This window comes from Rutidosis leptorrhynchoides, chromosome 7, assembly GCF_046630445.1.
Source record: "Rutidosis leptorrhynchoides isolate AG116_Rl617_1_P2 chromosome 7, CSIRO_AGI_Rlap_v1, whole genome shotgun sequence".
In the NCBI taxonomy this organism is placed as follows: domain Eukaryota; kingdom Viridiplantae; phylum Streptophyta; class Magnoliopsida; order Asterales; family Asteraceae; genus Rutidosis; species Rutidosis leptorrhynchoides.
Genome location: NC_092339.1, coordinates 192,264,475 through 192,286,460, shown reverse-complemented (window position 1 = coordinate 192,286,460; position 21,986 = coordinate 192,264,475).

The following is a 21,986-nucleotide window of genomic DNA, read 5'->3' as shown; positions in this document are numbered from 1 at the left end:
TTTTTATTTTATAATAACAATTACTTGGATTTTTGGATGCTTAATTACGCTTAGTAATTTACTAGAGCACACTAGTTAGTCTTGTTGGACTTTCTACCTTGTTGGACCATAGCCCACCCTACACTAGCTAGTGGACTATTTAATTAGCCCAATTATAATAAGTTAGTGACCCATAATAATGAAAGACAAATGCCCATTTATTAGAGGGAACATACTAGCATTTTTGTTAAGCATTATCCTTAATGTTGCATGGGATCCTAACATAAGCACCAACTTTAGACAACCATTAACCAAAAAGAAAATCTTGTCCCCCCTCTCTTTTGTCTCCCATAACCCACGGCCACAAGGGCCTCCCCACACCCTCATTCCCTATAAATACCAAGCTTATCCCATTCATTTCACACTTGATTTCATTTACAAATTACGCACACTTACTCTCTAATTCTCTCTAGTCTTTCTCACTCTAAAAAGTGTAAGTTTTAAATTTTATTCTTCTTCTTTTCTTCTTCATAAAGTCGACATCATCATCATCATTTAAAGGATCAATCTTTTAGCTTTTGATCTTGTTATATCTTGTAGATTCAAACTTTGGTTTGAATTCTTCAAGAACATGAAAGATTCAAGCTTTCTAGCTTTGAATCTTCAATTACTTGTTAGATCTAGCTTGTGATTTCTTTGTTTGTTATAAAGATCAAAACTTGTGTTTATGATCTTCATGTATCTTAAAGATCCAAGCTTTATGATTCAAGATCTTCAAGAACACTAAAAATTCAAGCTTTCTAGCTTAGGGTTTCATTATTATGTTAAAGATCTTAGCTTTTTAGCTTATGGTCTCATTACTTTCATTATTTTGTTAAAGATATTAGCTTTTTAGCTTATGGTCTCATTAATCTTGTAAAGATCCAAGCTTTCTAGCTTGGGGTTTTCTTAATACTTGAGATCTAAGTTATTATTGTAGATCTCACTTACTTGAAACCTTTTTGTGTTTGTTGTGATGATAAAGATCAAGTCTTCATCATCACATATGATGGAGATGCATAAACTTGTGTGAAATGGACAAAGGTTGAAGCTTTATTGGATTTATGCAATAAATAGGTAATCTTGATGTTCAAAACTTGTAGAATAATAGATTTTACTCTTAGTTGTGTATTGATGGTTGAATCTTGGTCAAAGTGATGCAAAAACATCAAAGAGTTGTATACTTGAAGCTTACAAGCATCAAGGATGAGAACCGTGATGAGCATCAAGCACCAAGAATCTCACCGGAGTACTTGTTTGCTGTTTTTAGGTGTCTGATCAGACTCCTGGGCTTCTGTAAAATTGATTTTCAGATAGTTCGTTTCGATTAGATGACTTTTCGTTTAGGCCTCGACTTAATCCGATATACGGTTTAGGATTTATAGCCTTCAGAAAGTCACTACGCCTTTGTAACATTGTGCTGAAATTTCTGACCTACTCGCACTTAAACCGTCGCCACGGTCAAACGAAGATGAGTTAGGTTCTAAAAATTGTTCAGTGGTTAGAAGACTCACATACGGAGCTATGGCCACTGACTACGAGTCTTTTCGATTTGTATAGAGGTTGTAACAGCTGTTCGGAGTCAGCCTTTTGTTTCGATCTCTATTCTTGTTAAACTTACCTTAGTGTTGATGAATGATGATGATGATGATGATGATGATGTTAATGATGACTTAAACTTAATTTATTCACTTTTAAACTTATGGGGACAACATACTAACCTAGTGACCTTTGACTTAGGTTGACGACCTTTCGGACCGACTTACTACCTGCATACGTTTAATATCGACTTTTACTGCTTATTCACTGTGAGTTATAGCTTCCCTTTTTACTTATACTATTTTTGGGACTGAGAATACATGCGCTTTTTATGTTTTACATACTAGACACGAGTACTTAAACTTTACATATGTGTGGGTTATATAGCGGCATAAACTTTTCCCTTAGCACGGTAACGTTTAATCATTGGTTTTTGAACCGGTGAACGCGAATATTAGATATGGATCCATAGGGTTTGACATCCCCACTCGGGCTAGTCGCGCTAGAATTTAACGGGTGTTTGATACTTCGAGGACATACTCACTCTCCAAGTGCACTTTTAGGGGGTGATATACATACGTTAAGTCTAGTTACCGGGTGCCCACGGTTAAGCATATACTTTTCATACTGATTTGAAATACTGATTTAAACTGCTGGTTGAAGCACTGAAATCTCGTGGTCTACATTACATTACTGATTACAAACAAACTATAGCTCACCAACATTCGTGTTGACTTTTAAGCGTGTATTTCTCAGGTGCTTAGACGTTGTTGCTTCTGCTGTTAGACTTGCTGTCTTGGTGTTATAGACTTGCTGTTACGGACCTGCTGTGTTAGATTTCTGCTGCATTACTTAGAGATGTCTCAATCATGGAACTTTTATTTTACATTCGTAACTTATGTTATTTTCAAACAATGGCTTTGTAACGACCTTTGGGTCACATACTTATGTTAACGCTTCTATTCATAAGAAGCACGTTATCTTTTGTAAAACGCTATCTTTTTATGAATGCAAAAACTGGTTTTCAAACAGCATATAGTGTTTAACCTTGTAATGATCCTGTTGTTGATGAACCGTATACAATGGTTTTGTACGGGGCGTCACATTTGGTATCAGAGCATTAGTTGTAGGGAATTAGGTTGCATTAGTGAGTCTAGGCCAGGCCGAGTAGGATTCACTAATAGGACTAATCTACAACTTGTTTGTTTACTTATTTCTGCGGAACCTACTGCATGCTACTGTGTTATATTACTACATGTTACTGCTTACTACTACTGCATGCTACTGCTTACTTTTACTGCTATATGAACTTGTTGCATGCTACTGCCTACTTTCATTGCTATGTGAACTTACTGTATGCTGCTGCTTATTCTCGCTACTGCATGCTACTATCTGCTTTTTGCATGATACTTCTGTTGATACTGCTATTACTTCCATGCTATGCACTGCTGTAGACGATCTAGGCTGCTGTAGTTACTATGCCTGATTTCGTACTTGCTACCTGTCTGCTTTTCGCTGTACCAACTTGGAGAATTTACCTTTCCTAGTTCAGATGTTTTTCTGAACCCTTTTCCCACTCATCTAACCCTATGGACTAGTATGTAAACCACCTGTTACTACCGTTCCACCGTTCCAGAGATCGAAACATTACTTCACGCAATCTAGGAAGAGTACCCCTCGGATTACGCGTCCACTAAAGTTGATCCTCGAAGGAGGAGATATGTGAGAACTTGTCGGAGTAACCGCACCTCGAGCTCACTCTAATCAGCCACGTACAACGTATGAACATTAGAAGGTTGTTCACTTCCCGCAAGGTGACCCGTATCCCGTACGCTTTCATGACCGTCACTTATCTCTCTCATTCCTCACCACTACTCGACTAATCAACGACACTTCTGGACTTAGGTCCCTAACACTCTTAGGCATTGGAGAAGTCAGGAGGACATCTCCTTTCACAAGGTCATAGTGTCTTCCACTGATGTACAGCCATACCGAAGGACTTAGGAGTCACCTCAAGATATATCGTATTACTACTTGCTACACGTACAACTCGACGCGAGACCCAGATTGAATTTCTAGAAAGGAACCTAACGACATTACCTTAACCCGAACATTTTGAAGAAATTTCAAGACATTTAGGCATTGATGCATGACCTACGGAACCTACGCACCCACACCGAGAAACCGTAAGATTAATTATGTAGAATTTATTTTGAGATAGCATAGATAAAACACCGTTAGATGAAATCGAGTAGAACTTGAAGTGATCACGTTACATTGACCATATGGAATGATATTGGAATGAACGTACGATTTAGTACAATATAATGACGCCAGGCCAGCGTGATTATATTGAAGTAAATCATGCAGAAGTTCCAATGTTACTACATGAGGAATATGAGGTGATCCAGGGAAAACTTTGGTAGGGATCACTTGAGTATATGCATTATGGTCTGTTAGAGGTAGGGAAGGAATAACTACGTAGCCCAGATACTATACAAGAAGGGCCTTGATTGCAGAATTGATAACCCGAAAATTTGTTATAGAAATAGACACCCTGGACACTTAAGGAAAAAGTTCTCAAATAGGAAAAACTTTGGACTTACTTGCGATAGAGCAATCGTTATCTCAGATATGGAGACTCGCATGGATCCTGATTTTAGTTAGGGTACGTTTCGTCACAACGTTTTATTTTCTCGGAGTTGTTTAAAACTAGAGCGATAGAAACCTTATATCTAAGAACATTAGTGTTATGACTGATAAGCCATTAACAACCATGAGAGTTAAGTATTCTATAGGACAAGCTAATGGTAAGCTGGCAGAGATAGAGGAATAATTTAAGGTAGTACTTTAAAATTAACAGGTGGGTCATTGGAGATGACCTCATGCCAACAAAACTTGGAAGTTTTAAAGTAGTAGTTGGAAAGGATTAGTTACCTACGCACAAGCAGATGTTATATGAGAAGATTGATAGAATTTTTTTCACGGTGGTATAATAAGATTTGGTTGGAATGAACCTTAAGATTATCCTAATACTCATCAAGTTAGGAAGCTTGATGTAAAAGTTGGGATGGACCTTAGGAAGCTTTGATGAAATAGTTGGAACGGACTGGCTTTCAAGGATGAAAACAAAAGTTATTTTTAGTAAGAAGATTATTCGTATACCTCGCGAGGATGGTGAGCCAAAAGCCATTTGGGTTACTTCAACAACCCGAAATCCCACAATGGAAATGGGAAGGAATAACAATAGATTTCATCACGAAGCTACCGAAAACGGTAGGCGGTTATGACACTAACTGGGTTATCGTTGACCGCCTCACCAAATCTGCTCACTTTCTAGCCATGAAAGAAACCGATACAATGGACAAACTTACACGACAATACATAAAGGAAATCGTATCCCATCACTTCAGCAATTCAAATTCTATATTAAGGACTACCCAAGAATCTGATTTGATACTCATTCTTACGCGACTCTGAATCCTAACTTATCCTGAGAGATTTCTTATTCGATGATAATTACACAATCATCCTTCCTACTGTGATATTAGTCATACCAGTTAGAAATTTTCCAAAATCAAGGAGTGGTTAATTCTCATCCTCATATTCTCCCATTCGTATCTCACTTATAAGCAACATTTTCACAATTAAGCATTTTTGGTTGAAGGACTTATATCCTGCTAATAGTCATCAACCACATTTAAATTCATTACTTTTCGTTACCTCGTGACATTGATGCTCAAATGTCACCCGAAATTTTCAAAAGTCTTTTACTCGATTCTCATCAATCTTTTTCCAACTTGTAACCTCCGAAATATGAAAATTTTGTTTGCCAAAATTTTACTTACACTATTTTACTGTGCTATCCTCTCAAAGCTTAGTAAAAATAAATTTATTTTATTTGCCATTCGTGCAAATTTTTGAAATCGTATACGTTATATAAAATAAAGTAAATAATTACTTCTTTTTGACTAATACATATGAAATTTTACTTTCACTTTCACAAATCAAATCTTTTATTCAAAAGATATTTTACCTTGAATGGTACGTGTTGTACATAACCCTAGTTTGCTAAGAACTTCGTTTCTTTTCTTACATCGTCACCTTAAATGATTTCTATAAAATTTTCGTTGCTTGTTACATAAAATTTTTCGCGTTATTCGTATCCAAGTCATCATGAAGACTTTCAACCGTCGAACTTGAGAGATTCATGTGTGTATATGTGATGAAGGCACTTGCTACCACGCCATGCAGAGCCTTTGGGCATCCACTAACACTTAAACCATTCAAAATTATTGCATTACCCTAGGGATCTTATTTGCCACACCTGTTGGAGCGATGCTCTTTCTTACGTAACTCTAAGTCCTGACTTATTCCAGGGGATTCTCATCTAGCGATATCAACACCATCAGTATTCCGACTTTAGTATTAGTCATAACCTGTTTGGCATTTTGCAAAATCAAGAAGCAATTAACTTCTCGTCCTCATGCTCTATCCTTCATACCTCACTCTTTAGCAACGGCTTCGCACGTGAACATTTTTTTCCCAAAGACTTGTGTCTTGATAATTATCAAAACTACATTTAATTCATTAGTTTTCATTACCTAGTAACATGTCAACCGATGATTCAAAGATTTTCCACTCAATCTTTTTCAAATCGTAACCTCTGAAATACAAAAAACTATGTTTATCAAAATTTTACACGTTAATTTTACACGTTTATTTGTGTGGTCCTCACGAGATTTATGGACAAATGAAAATAATAAAATTTTCCTGTCACTTATGCAATTTATAAAATCATATATGTATGTATATATTTAAGTTAACAAATTTACCTTTACTTATTTTGGTTGGTACATACTAAGTTATACCTTCAAATTATTTAAAGATCGCTCCTTTAGTGAGCTGTTTAACTTAAGTCAAATAGTTTTGTACAAAATGATACACGTTGTACATACTTCTAATTTACCAGGAACTTCATTTCGTTTATGTTGTCACATCAAATGCTTACAGGTTTTGTTTCAAAACTCCCTTGGTTGATTTTATTAAAGGTTTTCGTATTAGACTACACCATGTATGGATCACACTTTTTCTCGCCCTCCATTAGGGACAAAGTTTACTATTAAGATCTTTGTTAAAAACTCTTGAGCCACTTTAGATGGCAATTTTACAAAATTTGTTAAGAAGTCTTTATGCTCATAAAATGTTCCTTTTAAGGTTAGCCTTGGCAAAAACGCGGGCCGATAAATCAGTTTTCTGAGGTACACTTAGTGGTCACCCTATCGTAGGAAAGGCACTAGGTGGATTTCTACTCTTAATGTTTCACAACTAATCGCAACACCCTCGTAAACATCATCTCTATGAATCAGTATATTGAGGTACAAGGAATCATTTTTGGAGATTCTTTTCACGTAGAGTAAAACATTCTGTAGGACTAATAGTTCACGTATCTTCTCATCCGCCCATCCCCTTAAGTATAAGGATAAATTCAGGACGAACTGCTCGGAGAGTTCACCCTCGTTCAAAGATCACACCTTTCGTGCGATTTTATTTCGGAAGTGTAATGTAAAATACTTTAGGAATCTATGAATCTTGTTATCCTCTTGGAAGGGGACTGCTTAAAACATTTACGATGTAGCGACCCGACCAAATCATGTTTGACGGCGCCGACTACTTCGGTCCCGTTGCGTGGTCATAAGTCTTTATTATGACTTTTGACCAAAATATGTCGCATTTATTTTATAAGAAAAAGGATGTTTCAAGTTTACAAATGTAGTTCAAAAGACTAGTTACATTACAATGTTTAACGTACGAATGAAACCTATGCGACACAATTTAAAGTAGTCAAAAGACGCTCCATCTATGCATGTATACTCGACATACAAGCAAGTATCAAAAAGAGTGCGGAAGCATGTATCAAGTAGCTTTCAAGGACCTGAGAAAACATATAGAAAACTGTCAACGAAAACGTTGGTGAAATCACAGGTGTTTTAGTAAACGTTGCATTTGAACCACAAGATTTAATATAATATGATTATCTAAATCATTTGCATTCCAAAGTTGTTATTTGTTTCGTGGGCACCCAATTATCAAACTTAACTGTTTTGCACCCTTCGCGTAGTGTTAGAACATACACTAGACCCGAAAATATATTTCATCCGCTAACGGTAGCGAACCGTCCGAATGAGGCTCGTCAAGCCCATGTGATCACATAATATAAGTTCACGTTTACACCCTGCAAGTGTAACTAATGATAATTGAATTGAGGATTTTCGTTCAAACCCGTACGTGGAATGTTCGTTTTCGTACTTGTGTTCAATGTATAAAAGTATGATACGTATATGTTTCTCATCCCATAGTTTAAAGCATAAAAGTTGTTTGAAAGATGGGACTATGATCTCACCTTTGATTGCAAGAGTAAATAAGTACTTCAACAAGTAATGTGCGCAAAGGACAATGCTAGTCTCGACCTAAACAAATAGGTTGTATCAATAACGATAGTCACGAAGGGTCAAAGTTGCTCAATTAGTCCTATGGCTCAACACGACTCGATTATGAAGCATGTGAAGCAAATAGTCAAGTTTCATGCAAGATACATGTATAGAAACAAGTTAGAAAGATTGCATAATCAATTGGTTAAGTTTGACAAAAAGTCAAACTTTGGTCGGTCAAAGTCAACGAAAAAGTCAACATGTTCGGGTCGGGTCCCGAACAAATTTTCTATGCTAATTATTCATATATAAGCATGTTAGAATAAGTTGCATGTGAATTGGAGGTCTAGAACGGGCCAAATATTTTTCACATTTGGGACAAGGAGGTCAGAACCTGGCCCCCTTATATATCGCGCCGCGACAGGAAAGGGCCGCGCCGCGGCAAAGGCCGGGTGCTGGTGCCTGGCCAGTCCCAAATGTTCAAGTCTCAATCCAAAACCTTTTTGTGCATAAAACACAAACCGCTAACACTTAGGACTCGCACCTTATATCGTTGGAAAGCTCTTTTGACGTAGAATGCCACTAAACACAATTCATCAATCAAAAACCTCATTTGTAACAACCGAGTTTTCAAACCAAGTGATCATTCAATGCACACATTAATGCTTCAAACTCACCAATGCACATTTAATGATTTAGGCATTCAATGCATACATATGACATGCCATTTTGTAGGTAATTGAGCATACAATACAACTAACAACTTACTAACAACAAAGCATGGCAATCAATGCATCAAATAATCATTTCAAGTTCATTAAACCCTAGCTCAATTCCACCAAAAATCACTAAACAAGTTCTTAGAGTTTTCTCATGCAACCTATACATCAAAATGAAGCTAGTAACACTAGGAACACATTTAATACATGCATTTATAACATTTAACAACATTTAATCATCTAAAACTCAAGATTAAACACACCCATTTTGCTAGTTCATGCAAGTTACTTCCAAACAACAAATCAAGCAATTCAAACACATAATCTTGTTAGACTAGAGCCATAGACACTAATTAACAACCTTGTAACTCAAAAAATCTCAAGAACACAAAAATTAGTGATTTTAGAAAGTTACCCAAATGCAATGAGATTGGTATGGAATCGAAGAGGAGATCACGAGGAGTTCAAATATGTAATTTGTTTGGCTCGAAGCTTGATCGATTTAGTATGGATGATGATTTGCTTTTTGATGAATTTAAAGAAAATATGAAAGTAGAGAATGAAAAGAGAAAAGAAAATGAAAAATGGAGGTGGAAGATGGTTGACTAGTCAAGTGCTAGTCACCATTTTGGGGTTTTGGCAAAACAAGTCCCTCAAGTTGTAGTCGGGTGCGTTAAATTACCTAAACGAGATAATTTGAAACGCGTATTAATGGGAGATGTTATAAACATATAACGGAGTTTAAAATAGTTAAACGGAAAAGTAGACGGAAAAAGGCGGGATGTTACATTACCTACTCCTTAAAAGAAATTTCGTCCCGAAATTTAAGTAGGCGTAGTAGTCGTTGTTTCTTCCTCGGAATCCTGCGTTTCCGGAATTGGGAATAAATGAGGGTATTTCTTTTGCATTTGATCTTGCCTTTCCCAAGTAAACTCGGGTCCTCTTTTGGCGTTCCAATGGACTTTAACAATCGGGATTCGGCTTTGTTTCAATGTCTTGACGGAGGTGTCCACAATTTCAACCGGTTCCTCCACAAAATGAAGCTTGTCATCAATAGTAAGTTCCTCGAGAGGGATCACGATATCGGGTTCGGCAAGACACTTTTTCAAGTTAGATACATGGAAGGTAGGATGAACGGAGTTCAATTGAGGCGGAAGATCTAAACGATAAGCAACGTTTCCAATACGCTCCAAGATTTCGAAAGGACCAATATACCGCGGATTTAGCTTCCCGCGTTTCCCAAAACGGATTACACCTTTCCAAGGTGCAACTTTTAACATTACTCGGTCACCGAATTGAAATTCGAGGTCGTTGCGTCTTTTGTCGGTGTAGCACTTTTGACGACTCCGGGCCGTCCGGAGCCTATCTCGGATTTGTACGATCTTCTCGGTGGTTTCGTGAATGAGTTCGGGTCCGGTGATTTGCACGTCGCCTACCTCGGCCCAACAAAGAGGTGAACGACATTTTCGGCCGTATAGCGCTTCAAAAGGTGCGGCTTTAATACTCGCGTGATAACTATTGTTGTAAGAGAACTCGGCGAGAGGTAAGTGCTTGTCCCAAGCTTTTCCAAAATCAACCACGCAAGCTCGTAACATGTCCTCCAAGGTTTGAATTGTACGTTCGCTTTGTCCATCGGTTTGAGGATGATATGCGGTGCTCATGTCTAAACGCGTTCCCAACGCTTCTTGCAAGGTACGCCAAAATCTAGAAACAAAACGGCCATCTCGGTCAGAGATAATCGATAAAGGTACACCGTGTCGGGCTACGATTTCTTTAATGTAAAGTTGCGCAAGTTTCTCCATTTTGTCGGTCTCCTTCATGGCAAGAAAGTGTGCAGATTTGGTGAGACGGTCAACAATAACCCAAATGGTATCATAACCGCCCGTCGTTTTTGGTAGTTTGGTGATAAAATCCATCGTTATCCTTTCCCACTTCCATTGCGGGATCTCGGGTTGTTGAAGTAGTCCGGACGGTCTTTGGTGTTCGGTTTTGACTTTGGAACATGTCAAACACTTGGAAACATAAGTAGCTACGTCCCTTTTGATGTTCGGCCACCAATATTGTTGTTTAAGGTCGTGGTACATCTTATTGGCACCGGGGTGGATGGAGTATCGTGACTTATGGGCTTCATCTAAAATGAGACTTCGTAGGTTCCCATAACTAGGCACCCAAATCCTTCCGGCGAAATGTCGGAGTCCGGTTTCCTTAGTTTCGAATCGAGAGACGAGAATGTTCAAGAGCTCGTGTGAAACGTTTTCATCCTTGAGAGTCTCATCTTGGGCTACCCGAATTTGGCTATTAAGGTTGGTGTGGATGGTGATGTTTAAGGCTCGGACACGAAGAGGCACCGCTCTTTCTTTACGACTTAAGGCATCGGCTACTACGTTTGCCTTCCCGGGATGGTAACGAAGTTCGCAATCGTAATCGTTTAAGGTTTCAATCCACCTTCGTTGTCTCATGTTTAGTTGCTTTTGATCGAAGATGTGTTGGAGACTTTTGTGATCGGTAAAGATAGTACTCTTGGTTCCATAAAGATAGTGTCTCCACATTTTAAGTGCAAAGACAACGGCTCCGAGTTCGAGATCATGTGTCGTGTAGTTTCGTTCATGAATTTTGAGTTGTCGAGAAGCATAAGAAATGACTTTCGTTCGTTGCATCAACACACACCCAAAACCATGTTTCAAGGCATCGCAATACACAACAAAATCATCGTTTCCTTCGGGAAGTGACAAGATAGGAGCGGTGGTTAGCTTAGTTTTCAAGATTTGGAACGCGGATTCTTGCTCGGTCGCCCAAATGAATTTCTTTCCCTTGTGAGTTAATGCGGTTAGAGGACGTGCAACCAAAGAGAAGTTTTCGATGAATCTACGATAGTACCCGGCGAGACCCAAGAATTGACGAATGTGAGTCGGAGTAGTAGGAGTTTCCCATTTACTAATGGCTTCGATTTTTGATGGATCGACTTTAATACCTTGGTCACTTACAACATGACCAAGAAATTGAACTTCCTTCAACCAAAATTCACACTTGGAGAATTTGGCATAGAGTCTTTCTTGTCTTAAAAGTTCAAGCACAAGTCGGAGGTGTTCCTCGTGTTCTTCTTCGCTTTTTGAATAGACCAAAATATCATCGATGAACACGATAACGAATTTGTCAAGATACGGTTTGCACACGCGGTTCATAAGATCCATGAACACCGCCGGTGCGTTAGTGAGACCAAATGGCATTACAAGAAATTCATAACTACCATAACGAGTTCGGAAAGCGGTTTTGGAGACATCTTCCCCCTTAACCCTTAATTGATGATAACCCGAGCGGAGATCGATTTTTGAATATACGCAAGACCCTTGTAATTGATCAAAGAGGTCATCGATGCGAGGAAGAGGATATCGGTTCTTAACCGTCAATTTGTTTAGTTCACGATAATCAATGCACATTCGTAGGGATCCGTCTTTCTTTTTAACAAACAAAATCGGAGCGCCCCAAGGTGAATGGCTAGGTTGGATAAAACCACGATCAAGTAGTTCTTGGATTTGACTTTGCAATTCTTGCATTTCAGATAGAGCGAGTCTATATGGTGCACGTGCTACGGGTGCGGCTCCCGGAATAAGATCGATTTGGAATTCAACCGGTCGATGGGGTGGAAGACCCGGTAATTCGTCGGGAAATACATCGAAAAAGTCACTAACAATAGGCACATCATCGATATGCTTCTCATCGGACTCGACTTTCTTAACGTGGGCAAGGATCGCAAAACAACCCTTACGGAGTAGTTTTCTAACTTTAAGGCACGAAACGAGGTTGAGCCTGGTGCAACTCTTATCGCCATAAACAATCAAAGGTTCACCATTCTCGATAGGAATTCGGATTGCGTTAAGATCACAAAGGATGTGAGATTTCGTTTTGACTAACCAATTCATACCGATTATTACATCAAAGCTTCCTAGTTCCATGGGTATCAAGTCAATTTCAAATTCCTTACCCAAAATGTTTAACGTACACCACCGGTAATATGTGTCGGCACTTAATAGTTTCCCGTTAGCACTTCAATGGTATAAGTGGTATCTAGTGGAAGTGGTGGAGTGCTAAAATAATGAGTCAAAGTCTTGGATACAAAACTCTTATCGGCACCCGAATCGAATAAACAAGTAACATAAGTGTTGTTGAGGAGAAACGTACCCGTGACTAATTCATTGTCATCTCGGGCTTCCTCGGTGTTGATGTTGAAAGCTCGGCCGCGTGTGTTGGGGTTGGCTTTCTTCTTCGGACAGGCATTTCTAAAATGACCCGTTTGGCCACATTCATAACAAGTACCCGATTTTGGTGCATTGGGCACCTTTTGAGCGACGGGGGCAGCACTTCTACAATCGTTGGCCACATGACCACCCCTTTGGCACCGGTGGCAAAATAGATTGCTACATTCACCATAGTGGTGTTTGTGGCATTTGTTGCAAAAGGGTTTATTTCCGCCATAACTTTTCTTGGCGTCGGAGGTGAAAGGCTTTTTGGTGAAGTTGTTGTTGTAGTTGTTGCTTGATTGAGGGGCTTCCCATTTTCTTTTGTTGTTACCCGACTTGTCCTCGGCTTTAGGCGCCGGTACTATGATTTCGTCAACCGTTTCGATCAATTGGCGGGCCATGTTCAAAGCTTGTTGTAGTTTAGCGGGTTTGGATGACATCACCCCTTGTTTGATGCTCTTTGGAAGACCATACATATAAAGTTCGACCCTTTGAGATTCGGGGTTCACGAGGTTTGGGCACATCAAGGATAGTTCGGCGAATCGTTGATTATAGGCATTGAGATCGTTTCCGACCGCCTCCAAGGTTCTTAGCTCTTGTTCGAGCTTTCGGGTTTCTTCGCGAGGGAAATATTCGATGACCATCTTTTCCCTTAAATCGGCCCAAGAGAGGGCGTGAGCTTCATCGGTACCCACCGATTGTACATAAGTATTCCACCATGTAAGAGCGACACCGGCGAAAGTGTGAGTGGAGTATTTGACCTTGTCTTGGTCCCGACAACCACTTATGCTAAAGACGGCTTCCGTTTGCTCAAACCATCGGGTGAGCACAACCGGTCCCCCGGTTCCATCAAAAGTGTGAGGTTTGCACCCCATGAAGGCTTTATAGGAGCATCCCTCGTTTGAGTTACCGGCTCCATTGTTGTTGTTGTTGTTGTTGTTGTTGTTTTGGTTGTTGTTATTATTATTGTTATTGTTGTTGGATGAGTGACCGGCCATGGCCGCATCTACAGCGGTGGCTATCATGCGTTGTAGAGCTTGTTCGGGTGTTTCACGGCGTGGTGCACGACGAGGAGGCATTGTTCCTTCAAAACAAAAGAATACCGTTGGTTAGTATTCTAAATAATACTAACCGTGATATGGAATAAAGATAGAGAGAAAATTTTCCTTGACTCGCCTTAAATTCTTTATGTCATAATGTCGGAACGTTCATATGAGTCACCGTAATATAATCCCGGAAATTATATTACCCTGATTCATATGTGCATTTGACATTATTTCATATAGTCAAGGTGGCATGTCAATCAAATTAAACAACGTGAGATTTAGATGAAATAAGAGTAGATATGAGTAGAAGCGTTCGAGTATAAATGCACAAATAGTCAAGTAATTCCTACTTCAAGTCTATATGCCGGTTGTAGTCTAGACTCACCAATGTACCCTATGACTCGGGGTTGACACCAATGAACTCTAAATCCCTACAACCAATGCTCTGATACCATCTGTAGCGACCCGACCAAATCATGTTTGACGGCGCCGACTACTTCGGTCCCGTTGAGTGGTCATAAGTCTTTATTATGACTTTTGACCAAAATATGTCGCATTTATTTTATAAGAAAAAGGATGTTTCAAGTTTACAAATGTAGTTCAAAAGACTAGTTACATTACAATGTTTAACGTACGAATGAAACCTATGCGACACAATTTAAAGTAGTCAAAAGACGCTCCATCTATGCATGTATACTCGACATCCAAGCAAGTATCAAAAAGAGTGCGGAAGCATGTATCAAGTAGCTTTCAAGGACCTGAGAAAACATATAGAAAACTGTCAACGAAAACGTTGGTGAAATCACAGGTGTTTTAGTAAACGTTGCATTTGAACCACAAGATTTAATATAATATGATTATCTAAATCATTTGCATTCCAAAGTTGTTATTTGTTTCGTGGGCACCCAATTGTCAAACTTAACTGTTTTGCACCCTTCGCGTAGTGTTAGAATATACACTAGACCCGAAAATATATTTCATCCGCTAACGGTAGCGAACCGTCCGAATGAGGCTCGTCAAGCCCATGTGATCACATAATATAAGTTCACGTTTACACCCTGCAAGTGTAACTAATGATAATTGAATTGAGGATTTTCGTTCAAACCCGTACGTGGAATGTTCGTTTTCGTACTTGTGTTCAATGTATAAAAGTATGATACGTATATGTTTCTCATCCCATAGTTTAAAGCATAAAAGTTGTTTGAAAGATGGGACTATGATCTCACCTTTGATTGCAAGAGTAAATAAGTACTTCAACAAGTAATGTGCGCAAAGGACAATGCTAGTCTCGACCTAAACAAATAGGTTGTATCAATAACGATAGTCACGAAGGGTCAAAGTTGCTCAATTAGTCCTATGGCTCAACACGACTCGATTATGAAGCATGTGAAGCAAATAGTCAAGTTTCATGCAAGATACATGTATAGAAACAAGTTAGAAAGATTGCATAATCAATTGGTTAAGTTTGACAAAAAGTCAAACTTTGGTCGGTCAAAGTCAACGAAAAAGTCAACATGTTCGGGTCGGGTCCCGAACAAATTTTCTATGCTAATTATTCATATATAAGCATGTTAGAACAAGTTGCATGTGAATTGGAGGTCTAGAACGGGCCAAACATTTTTCACATTTGGGACAAGGAGGTCAGAACCTGGCCCCCTTATATGTCGCGCCGCGACAGGAAAGGGCCGCGCCGCGGCAAAGGCCGGGTGCTGGTGCCTGGCCAGTCCCAAATGTTCAAGTCTCAATCCAAAACCTTTTTGTGCATAAAACACAAACCGCTAACACTTAGGACTCGCACCTTATATCGTTGGAAAGCTCTTTTGACGTAGAATGCCACTAAACACAATTCATCAATCAAAAACCTCATTTGTAACAACCGAGTTTTCAAACCAAGTGATCATTCAATGCACACATTAATGCTTCAAACTCACCAATGCACATTTAATGATTTAGGCATTCAATGCATACATATGACATGCCATTTTGTAGGTAATTGAGCATACAATACAACTAACAACTTACTAACAACAAATCATGGCAATCAATGCATCAAATAATCATTTCAAGTTCATTAAACCCTAGCTCAATTCCACCAAAAATCACTAAACAAGTTCTTAGAGTTTTCTCATGCAACCTATACATCAAAATGAAGCTAGTAACACTAGGAACACATTTAATACATGCATTTATAACATTTAACAACATTTAATCATCTAAAACTCAAGATTAAACACACCCATTTTGCTAGTTCATGCAAGTTAGTTCCAAACAACAAATCAAGCAATTCAAACACATAATCTTGTTAGACTAGAGCCATAGACACTAATTAACAACCTTGTAACTCAAAAAATCTCAAGAACACAAAAATTAGTGATTTTAGAAAGTTACCCAAATGCAATGAGATTGATATGAAATCGAAGAGGAGATCACGAGGAGTTCAAATATGTAATTTGTTTGGCTCGAAGCTTGATCGATTTAGTATGGATGATGATTTGCTTTTTGATGAATTTAAAGAAAATATGAAAGTAGAGAATGAAAAGAGAAAAGAAAATGAAAAATGGAGGTGGAAGATGGTTGACTAGTCAAGTGCTAGTCACCATTTTGGGGTTTTGGCAAAACAAGTCCCTCAAGTTGTAGTCGGGTGCGTTAAATTACCTGAACGAGATAATTTGAAACGCGTATTAACGGGAGATGTTATAAACATATAACGGAGTTTAAAATAGTTAAACGGAAAAGTAGACGGAAAAAGGCGGGATGTTACATACGACACTGATTTGGTTACTCTATATATACCTTCCTTCGTTGGTTACAACTATATGTCATTCTAATTAATGTTAACCCTAACTTCAACATGTAACTGAAAGGATAAAGTTACATTATGGGACTGTGCTTTCATTCCATCTAAGGATAAGTTCACCTGCAGTATGGTAAACTGGGTGATATCCTTCATTGTTCGTTCAGACCATCCTGAAGACACTATAAATAATTATGTCTTGCATAGCATATAAGTCCGATTAGTCACTTTCAGCTAAAATTTTAATTCATTTAGTCAAATGAAACGTTCTTAAAATATCGGGTTCTTTATGCCTATGGTCTCCTTCCGAAATCAAGGGGGTAGTAAAATCCGTGGCTAACACTATCCAGACATCAAATCACATGGTTGAGATCATCATGTTTTCTATTCTACTTGTCAGCTTTGTATTGCGACATAAGCGCCCAATGTTTTATTGGAGTTTGGTAACATTCATGATGCATTTCGTGCATCCAGCCTACTGAAGATGCATGTAAGGCTAAAAACATCATCTTTCCTTTTGTGGATATATATTCAAGAGGACATGTTCATGTTAACAAGAAACGAAATCAATTTGTTGATCTCTTAGGACAAGAGACTTCATTAATGGCATATACCTATTCTTACTTTTATACGCCCAAGCACCTTTCAAGGTAAATAACTCACTTCTGAGCCTACGAGTCTCACGAAACTTTGATACGATCCTTCTTATTTAAATACGGTACCGTTGTTGGTCACTCCTCAAAATTTTGGGATGAAATTTTCTTTAACAGGTGGGTAATGTAACGACCCGGCTTTTTTGACTTGCTTTTGTGCTTTCACGAAACTGTGCTTATGTACGTACTGAGCGAGTTTATGCTCTGGGATCTTATTTCATGATAATTACTTTGGTTAATATCCTTAGAACGTGCTATTAAGTGTGTAATCACTTAACTTGATCCCCGAATGCTTTTACGACTGTTGGTGTCACTTGACGTTTGAAACGAGCTATGTACTTGGTACATGTTTAACTTTGGTCATAATCGGAATATTATGACTATAAAACACTAATTATTATTTTATAATAACAATTACTTGGGTTTTTGGATGTTTAATTACGCTTAGTAATTTACTAGAGCACACTAGTTAGTCTTGTTGAACTTTCTACCTTGTTGGACCTTAGCCCACTCTACACTAGCTAGTGGACTATTTAATTAGCCCAATTATAATAAGTTAGTAACCCATAATAATGAAAGACAAATGCCCGTTTATTAGAGGGAACATACTAGCATTTTTGTTAAGCATTATCCTTAATGTTGCATGAGATTCTAACATAAGTACCAACTTTAGACAACCATTAACCAAAAAGCAAATCTGGTCCCCCCCCTTTTGTCTCCCATAACCCACGGCCACAAAGGCCTCCCCACACCCTCATTCCTTATAAATACCAAGCTTATCCCATTCATTTCACACTTGATTTCATTTACAAATTACACACACTTACTCTCTAATTCTCTCTAGTCTTTCTCACTCTAAAAAGTGTAAGTTTTAAATTTTCTTCTTCTTCTTTTCTTCTTCATAAAGTCGACATCATCATCATCATTTAAAGGATCAATCTTTTAGCTTTTGATCTTCTTATATCTTGTAGATTCAAACTTTGGTTTGAATCCTTCAAGAACATGAAAGATTCAAGCTTTTTAGCTTTAAATCTTCATTTACTTGTTAGATCTAGCTTGTGATTTCTTTGTTTATTATGAAGATCAAAACTTGTGTTTATGATGTTCATGTATCTTAAAGATCCAAGCTTTATGATTCAAGATCTTCAAGAACACTAAATATCCAAGCTTTCTAGCTTAGGGTTTCATTATTATGTTAAAGATATTAGCTTTTTAGCTTATAGTCTCATTACTTTCATTATTTTGTTAAAGATCTTAGCTTTCTAGCTTCTGGTCTCATTAATCTTGTAAAGATCCAAGCTTTCTAGCTTAGGGTTTTCTTAATACTTGAGATCTAAGTTATTATTGTAGATCTCACTTACTTGGAACCTTTTTGTGTTTGTTGTGATGATAAAGATCAAGTCTTCATCATCACATATGATGGAGATGCATAAACTTGTGTAAAATGGACAAAGGTTGAAGCTTTATTGGATTTATGCAATAGAGAGGCAATCTTGATGTTCAAAACTTGTAGAATAATAGATTTTATCTTAGTTGTGTATTGATGGTTGAATCTTGGTCAAAGTGATGCTAAAACATCAAAGAGTTGTACACTTAAAGCTTACAAGCATCAAGGATGAGAACAGTGATGAGCATCAAGCACCAAGAATCTCATCGGAGCACTTGTTTGCTATTTTTCGGGGTCTGATCAGACTCCTGGACTTCTGTTAAATTGATTTTCAGATAGTTCATTTCGAGTAGATGACTTTTTGTTTAGGCCTCGACTTAATCCGATATACGGTTTAGGATTTATAGCCTTCAGAAAGTCACTACGCCTTTGTAACGTTGTGCTGAAATTTCTGACCTACTCGCAAATCGTCATCACGGTCAAACGAAGATGAGTTAGGTTCTGAAAATTGGTCAGCGGTTAGAGGACTCACATACGGAGCCATGGCCACTGACTACGCGTCTTTTCGATTTGTATAGAGGTCGTTACAGCTGTCCGAAGTCAGCCTTTTGTTTTGATCTCTATTCTTGTTAAACTTACCTTAGTGTTGATGAATGATGTGATGACCCGGGAATTTCCGACCAAATTTAAACTTAATCTTTATATGATTTTGACAGAATAAGCAAAGTCTGTTAAACTGAGTCTTAAAATTTTCAAATTGTTTATATGGATTCAGTTAAACTTTGAACTGTGTTCATGTAATCAATTACCCTTAGACTGTGCTCGACGATTCACGAACAATTAATTATAAATAAATATGCAAATATTATATGAATATAAATATAAGAATATATAATATCTTGAATTAATAAAGTATACTTTATATAATTGTAACTAAACAGGTAGAATAACAATTAGAACAATTAAGTACTGTTAATATATATAAATAGGTATAGGTTATTATAAACCTATGATCTCCATTAATCATATATAAAATATATATTATCTATTCAGTAAAGGTAATCATATAATATGATATTACTTAAATAATAAATGGTATTATATTAAATTACAAATTGAATATAATTGATATATTAACATTATTATCATTACTTTCAACATTAATATTATTATTGATATTAATACTAATATTGGTATTAGTAATATTATTATCTCTAACATAAACCATATATGTACAAAATATGATACATATAAGTTGTTATATCATTTTTAGAATTATTATTATCATTAATAATATTATAACTAATAATATTATTAGTATTATTAATAAGATTATTATTATCATTTGTACTAATTAAATTATGAGAATTACCAGTTATCATATTATTTATAGTCTTTTATCAATAATATTAAAATAAGTGATATTAGTAATGGTATTACTAATAATACTAAAATAATTATTAAGAATACAAAATTTATGAATAATATATATATATATATATATATATATATATAGACAAATACATTAACAGATATAGGAAATCAGATATATATAAATACTTGTATATAAAATTCAGTTATATAATAAAAAAATAATAGATATAACAGATAAATATATATATGTACGGTTATATACAATAATTATTAATAAATTTAATTTGTTATTAATACTAATGTAAACACAGATATATATATATATTATGCCTTTTCTATCATGATTTAGCTGTTGAGGAATTTTTGATTCTGAATCTATTTTGTTAACTATCTTAATCCAAACTGGTATATCAAATTCAATTTTCAACAGATAGAGTTAAAATTAGTTTGAAGTCTTTATCACCATTTTTATTTTTATTTCTTTATCAGTGTACTATATGTGGACTCCAATTATGCCATAAAACAATTAGTTCCAGCTGTAAACGAACCCAATTGATTTACATTATCAATTATCACTTACAAGTATCTTTTACAGTCATTTATCATTCGAAATTCAAACAGGAAACGATGAAGAACAACAACCGTCCCTGTCTTGGGTGATTTTTCAAAAAACGCGAATTCTAAACAGATTTTAAAATCTAAAAATGCCATCTTGTTAGGAGCATTTTATTTAAAGGATCTGGAACGTTTCAAGTTCCAATTCTTCTTATCAAAGGTGAATTTTACGAGTCAAACTTTTATTTTAAAAGTCAACGAATGTGTTCATCAACAAATTTGAGTTCTGTTCAAAGTTTTAGGATCAATTGGGGTTACAGATTGTTTATAGGAGAGAATTGAAACATTTTTCGTGTTATGATCGTGGTCCAAAACGTCCTAGAAATTCGAATTGGGTTTAGAGTTCATGAACGACTAACGGGTCAGTGATGTTTATTTTTTTTTTAATTTAATTTTCGTTTTTATTAAATTAATTAAAACATAACCATACGTCTCTGTTTCTAATCATAATAAAAACCCAATCCTTAAAAATGTTAGACAAACAAAAACCATTGATGGGATCGTTCTATGGTCGAGTTTATCTGTGAAGAAGAAAATGGGGGAAAACAGAAGAATAAGATAAAAGTAATTATTGTTAGGATATAATCAGAAAAGGCAAGGCAGACGGATGGTTTAGTGATGTTGTGTTCGATCGAGGGGTCTCGAGTTCAAGTCCCGGCTTGGGCAGTTTTGTATATTTTTGAGCTTTTAAAGGTAATTACTAGTATATTCATTTATTATTATTATTATTAATATTATTATTATTATTATTATTATTATTATTATTATTATTATTATTATTATTATTATTATTATTGATGTTGTTATTGTTATAATTGTTATCATTATTATTGTTGGTATTATTATTGTTATTATGATTATGATTCATATTATGATTATAATTATTACCATAGTTATATTTATAATTATTATAACTAGTAGTAGTTTTAGAATTATAATTATCACAATTATTAATATTATCGTAATTATAATTATCATAATAAGTAATATTATTATTATTATTATTGTTATAAACATTATTAATACGTTGATTATGGTTAATTTTATGTATTATAACTATTGTTACTAATATATGTATTAATATTATTATGACTAGGGTTATTATTATTATTATGGAATATAATACAAGTTATTATTTTTCTCATTAATATTAGTACTAGTATCACTTTTGT